The following is a 6,000-nucleotide window of genomic DNA, read 5'->3' on the forward strand; positions in this document are numbered from 1 at the left end:
TACAATCTGACAGGGAGACTCAGATAAGCAAGCAAAGAACTGTAATATGCTAAGGTTTGTAAGAGAGGTCACAGGAAAGAGGCGGCTGTAACTAGGGGGATCGGCTGTAATTAGGGGGATGCAGAAAGGCTTAACAGAAGAACTGGGAGAAGGCAAGCTGGAGGACCAGGCAGGAGGAGAGCAAACGCGGGAGCAGAGAAACAGGACCACATGGCAGGTGTTCAGAGCCCACTCAGGAGTTCAGTTGTGCTGACATTAACGTAGAAGAGATTTTGCTACAGCAGTCAGTACACGCTTGTTGCTAAAAAGACACAACAAAATACTTTTTTTTGTTAGCTTATACAGTTGGAAATGAAGATGCTAACTCCTAGAAGAGGGAAAAAAGAACTGAGTTTGAGGACAGGTCTAGATGAAACAAGATTGGCCAAATGCTAATGTTCATAATTGAAGCTGAGGATTTATACTCTCCACTTCTTTGGTCTGCAATTTTCCACTGAAAGTGGCTAAAAAAAGATAAATAACAAGGGCCTACTGTATAGCACAGGGAACTGTATTCAATTGTTTGTAGTAACCTGTAATGAAAAAGAATATGAAAAAGAATATATATAACCGAGTCCCTATGCTGTACACCAGACACTAACAGGACACTAAATCAAATATACTTCAATAAAAAAAATGCTAACAATGAATGAAGGCCAGTCAGTCTGGGGAGATGGTCAGCTGATGGCTTCTCAGGTGATGGTGCTAATCCAATAAGAACTTTCTAACCTCTGGGTCAGCTGCAGGGAGAGGGCAGGGCTGAGGCTGGAGCTGACTCCACAGGGGAAAGGAGACGCTGCACAGTGTGACTGAGGTCTGTGGGTCACCGTTCTCAGTTCCCCATGCCTCTCGCTCCATACTTGTTTCCCCACTTCCCACTGGGAGAGAGGGAGCAGCTGGCGTCTGCTACTGGCAAGTTGGTGGTAAATCATTCTAAGAAAAAAGGCAACTGTGTGGTCCGCAACGTACAAGTAACTAGGGGTTATTTTTGGTTGTATCAAGTTTAATACTTGTTAGAAAATTTAAAAATCAGCTGTACCCTACTACCAAGAGAAAACCACTCAGCTTTCGGCACATCCGTTGCCTCTGTCCATGCATGTGTGCGCCTGGACATACACACATGCTTTCCTCATAAAAGCAGGAACACAGGGAAGTCTTGGGTAATATGTTTTTAAATTTAAAAATTGTACTTCAAGGTATTTCATGAAACAGCATTTTGCAACATCAGTTAAGGGCTGCATGATAGTCCATTAAAGAAGATTCTCTGATCTGGTGCTTCTAACCTTGGACAGGGGCTTACATCAAACAATGCTATTCAGTAAAATGTTTTGATCTGAGAGGGCTCTCTCTCTCAATATTATTTTGAATTAATAGATACTAGTATCATATATACTAGTTCAGAAACGTGATGTGACAATTAATTTGTTTTACTGGAGCTGAGGGAGTGGTTAACCACCATTCTTCCCAGAGAAATAATCCTATCTTCCTTTACAAAGTATAGGTTTTTGGGATTTTAGTTTGTCTGTTTTCAGGTTGTAAAAGCAACGCAGGAATGCTGCAGGCCAGGCAGAAATACGGTATTACAAAGAACAAGTACAAGTTCCCTGCCTGCCTTCCTTCCACCAGACTCCGCTGCCCAGAACTGGCTACTGTTAATAGTTTGGTATGTCTGTCTTGCAAACCTTCATCAGGTTATGTACGTAAGTAATTTCTATCTGGGACTTGTGCTGACAGAACAAGAAGCGAAGGAAACGATACAGTGAGGGATCCCACCTACCAGACACCAGCGTGCGGGACACTGGGTTCTGGCAGGGGCTGAGGAAGGGCCATTCACAGGGACACACCCCTCTGAAAGTGGAAAGGGAAAGAGCCCCAAGACTGGGGAGTCCTAGTCCAATAAACTCAAGGCTGCACAACCGCAAACAGAAATGAACATGGACGAGACGAAGGCCAAAACATGCCTCCCAGTTCTTCTGGAAATCGCTTCTCCACCACTTGGAAAAGCTCCTGCAACAACCCTCCCCCCTGCCCCTGCTCCCACCCCCCCACGGCATGGGCTCCCCACGGGCATCTCTCTGAACACACAGGTCCTGTGTGCCACATCACTGCTGCGATCTGGGTGCACACACAGCTCAGCTCTGCAGGCACGGAAACAACCAAAGGCATCTGAGAGCCTTGCTGGTTTTCAAGAGGCCAGCTGGGCTCACCATCTCTTAAATGGGACCTATCACTTGGTTTCCAGAGTGAGGTCAAGCCTGCTCACAACTACTAGATGTTAACACCACCGGTGCATGGGGTGGCTCCCATTCACAGGAAGAATCACAAACAAGAAATAGGCCCAGTCACTTAAGCCTCTGAAGCATTTCCCACAACAGTGGTTCTCAAAGTGTGGGACGGGACTCTAGGGACCCACAAGGTCAAAACCAGTTTCATAATGGCAAGGTGCTCTTTGCCATTTTCACTCTCACGTTTTCAGAGGTATACGGTAGAGTTTTTCAGAGGCTATCTAACATGTAATACTGCAACAGACTGAATGCAGAAGCAGAAAGGAGAATCTAGCTGCTGTCTATTAAACCTGACATTAAAAGAGATCTGCAAAAATAGAATACAGTGCCACTCTTCTCAGTAACATTCTGTTTTGAAAAGTACGGTTATTTTCACAAAAATATGTTAATGTATAATAGGTCCACCATTATTTTTAAGTGAATTACTAAATATAGAAAAAGCTTCTCAGTTTTAGTTATACATGGTAAATATTCAGATACCCCCCCCACAAAGCTCCTTAGTGTACTAATTTTTAAGAGCGTAAAGGGATTCCTGAGGCTTCCCAAAAGTTTGTCCCCGACTCCTAACCCCCATCCCCGCAACACACACATACACACAACACACTCTCTCTCCCTCCTCTCACACACACACACACACACTCACACACATACACGTGTGAAGGGTGTTATGTACGCTGCAGGAGAGAAGTGCCGTTCTGATGTGCTGGCTGAGTTAGGAAAGGCAGCGCGTGCTCCTTCCTGATCTCTGAATCTATTAGTATGGGCTCTGTGCCCAAACCTCCTACCCAGGGTCCCTTCCCCCTCACCCCATTTTCCCCTTGCCACTTGCTGTGGATTCCCCGATCTGTCCCCACCACTGAGGATTTCCCCACCACTGAGGATTTCTTTATCTGGCCACCCCCGGGCCGGCGAGGACTCCCGGGTGAGGCCCGCACGCCCTCCTCGGGGTGAGGACTCCCAGGTCAGCCGCCCCGAACAGCCTCAGGGAGGGCTGCCCCGGCGGCCGGCACAGGCTCGGCAAAGGAGAGCCGTTTCCAGTCCCCGTCCCCTGTCCTCGGCGCAGCACAGACTGGAGACAGGGCGGAGGAGTCGGTCCTCGGAAACTAGTCCCCGACTCTCCCCTCGGCCTTCCCTGGACGCCCCCTCCGCCCGGTCCCGGGCTGTCCTGCGCGCGGCAGCCCGGCTCCAGGAAGGTGCCGGGGGGAGCGGCGGCCTCGCACCCACCCTGCCGGGGCCTGGGCGGTCGACCATCCGGCCCGGGGACGTCGGCCGGGCCGCGTCGTACTCACCGCGGACTGCACGGCGGGCTCTGACCGGAGGCCGGGAAGCAGGCTGCGGGGCGCGCTCCCGTGCGCTGCTCGGCTCCAGCCGCCGCCTCCGCGCTCCTCCCACACTGTCGCCCTGGGGTCCACCGGCCGAGGGGCGGAGCCGGGGTGGGGCCGGGCGGGGGGCGGGGGCGCTGGGCCCGAGCCGCAGGGGGCCGCGGCCGAGGGGGCGGGGCGAGGTCTGCGGGCGGGAGGGAGCAGCTCGGGGTCAGCCGCCGGAAGCCGCCCGACGCCGCCTCGGGCCGGTCCTCCCCGCGGCCCGGGGCCTGCGACGCGCTCCCTCTGGGGCGTGGAGGGTGAGCGCTCAGCTCGCGCTCTAGGAAATGAGCCGGAGGGGCGGGGAAGAAATGCTGCTTGTAAAAGTGACTGGCCCGTCACGGTGGAGGCTTCACTATCTGACACCCCGGTACGTGCGGCCACCTCCCCTGCCTCCCCGCTGCCCCCTAATTCCCTGTGAGGAGAGCCGAGCGAGCTGACCGGACCCCACCGCTCCCACGGTTACGAGTGCAGAGTTCACGTGTTTAAGTTTTTTTTTTAACGTGTAACAACACTTCCTAATGTGGGCTGTTCACCCGTCAGAAGTCAGAGAAGTGGCCGAGTTGGCACTGAGTAGGCCTTCATCTCTCCTGCTTTTGATAGGTTGTTGGAGTTGTGCCCGCTCAGGCAAATGTGAGTGCTGAGACCTTTCTAGATGAAAGGTGAGGTTTTCCTGCGCAATTCAGATGGCGAGTTATTGTAGTTTTCTATCTTGAGTATCTGAATAAGCAGATTATAAGACGAATAACTAACAGCTAATACTGATACCGACTGCTACCAGTTACCACAGCCCTGCTCTGTTCAGAGCCCTCTGATTGGATCTTTATGTAAATTATTTAGTTCAGCTCTTCCAGTTGCCCCATGAAGTGAGGGAGATGATCCTATTTTGCAGGCATGAAATACTGCTAACAGGGCTTCCATTTTTAGGCTTGTCTGATTCCCAAGCCCACGCTTTTCTCATCATACTACACTGTAGGCCACCACTCTCCCTTAGTTATATTTAATGTTTAAATACAAACGGTTATATTTAGTTTTGAAGAAGCTATTTACTACACTTGCAATGTAGAAGACTTTCTTTCCACCCACTTCCTAAAGTCCTTCCACTCACATTCAGTGAACAAACTCCTTGAGTGCCCCCACTGCCAGAGGGTCACCACAAACCCTGAGAAGTTAGGGGGAGTGCAGGGAAGGCTGAGGGGTAGAGAGAAAACACATCCAGCTAAATTTTGATTCTTCTGAGGCAGCCCTTCGGAAAGCAGAATTTCTTAGTGTTGAGTGATAACATATGTATAAAATGAGAAGTGATAATCCTTGACAGAAAAGAATTAAATCCAAGCTATAAAAGGAGTTGATTTATTGGTAAACACTCTGGCCAGAAGCATGAAGGAAATAGTTCCCACATCACTCTGCTCTTTTGCTCTTGAGAATGTCACCAGTGATTTGCACATCCCGTGGCCTCTCTTCTGTTCTTGCCCTTTGTGACTGCTCTGTGGTATTTGGCACTGGCGACAAGTCTTTCGTTGAAATTTTAACCTCCTTTTGGCTTTTGAGCCCTCCGCTCTCATGATTCGCCTCTTGTCTCTTTGATCCCTCTTTCTTAGGCTTTTTCACTGTACTTTTTCTCCTCTCATCTTACACGTAACTCCACACACGCATGGGTTCTTCTTTGTTTATTTTTTCTCTACATGAACCCCTTGCCGCCTGCAGCTGAAGCCCGCTCTGTCTCTGTCCTTGACCTTAACCCTCTCAGATCTCCACACCGTTGGTGACAGCCGCTCCTGGGGCATCACCACCTGGGTGTTCCCAAGGCACTGGACATTCTTCAGGTGTACAGTGGCAGTGCAGATCTACTCTAGCCATCTGTCTGCCCTACCAACCCATCGTTGGTTCCTCATCCTGAATCCCACATCCTGAGTTTGGATTTCATGGTGTATTGAGAGAGCTAAACATTTAAGGAGGTTTGAACGGTATCACTTTGCTCATACAAGGTTCACCTGATACATAGTTCTGTCGTGATCAAAAGATTCTACAAGTGGTCCAGAAGAGTATGTAGACTTTAAGGCCCTTCTGAGAGGAAGCCATCCAGGGGTGGTAACTGCTCAGGCACCGTGGGTCTGCTGCAGGGGCCAGTGGCAGGAGGAAGGGCCTTCAGAGAGGTAATAGTACTGTTCTATTAGCCTTAACTGCCAGAAGCTTCTGTGACTATAAAAAGAATCATGAGGATTTGGTCGGAGACATGTTAAGCTCTGAGCAATGCCTCATTATGCTCCACACTGACTTCAGTTACTTGTATAAACTGGGCCATCCTAAAAACT

At 50.0% G+C, this 6,000-nt stretch overlaps 1 protein-coding gene across 1 annotated transcript in view; it reads right to left on the minus strand.

The window, feature by feature from the left end:
- ACO1 (aconitase 1) overlaps positions 1–3,744 on the minus strand; it is a 48,610-nt gene extending 44,866 nt beyond the window's left edge. The window contains 1 exon segment of the mRNA XM_032477576.1: positions 3,614–3,744. The gene's annotated coding sequence lies outside the window, so the exon portion shown is untranslated.
- Between the last annotated feature and the right edge of the window lie 2,256 nt (positions 3,745–6,000).

The sequence above is a fragment of the Camelus ferus genome, chromosome 4 (genome assembly GCF_009834535.1).
Source record: "Camelus ferus isolate YT-003-E chromosome 4, BCGSAC_Cfer_1.0, whole genome shotgun sequence".
Taxonomy (NCBI): Eukaryota; Metazoa; Chordata; class Mammalia; order Artiodactyla; family Camelidae; genus Camelus; species Camelus ferus.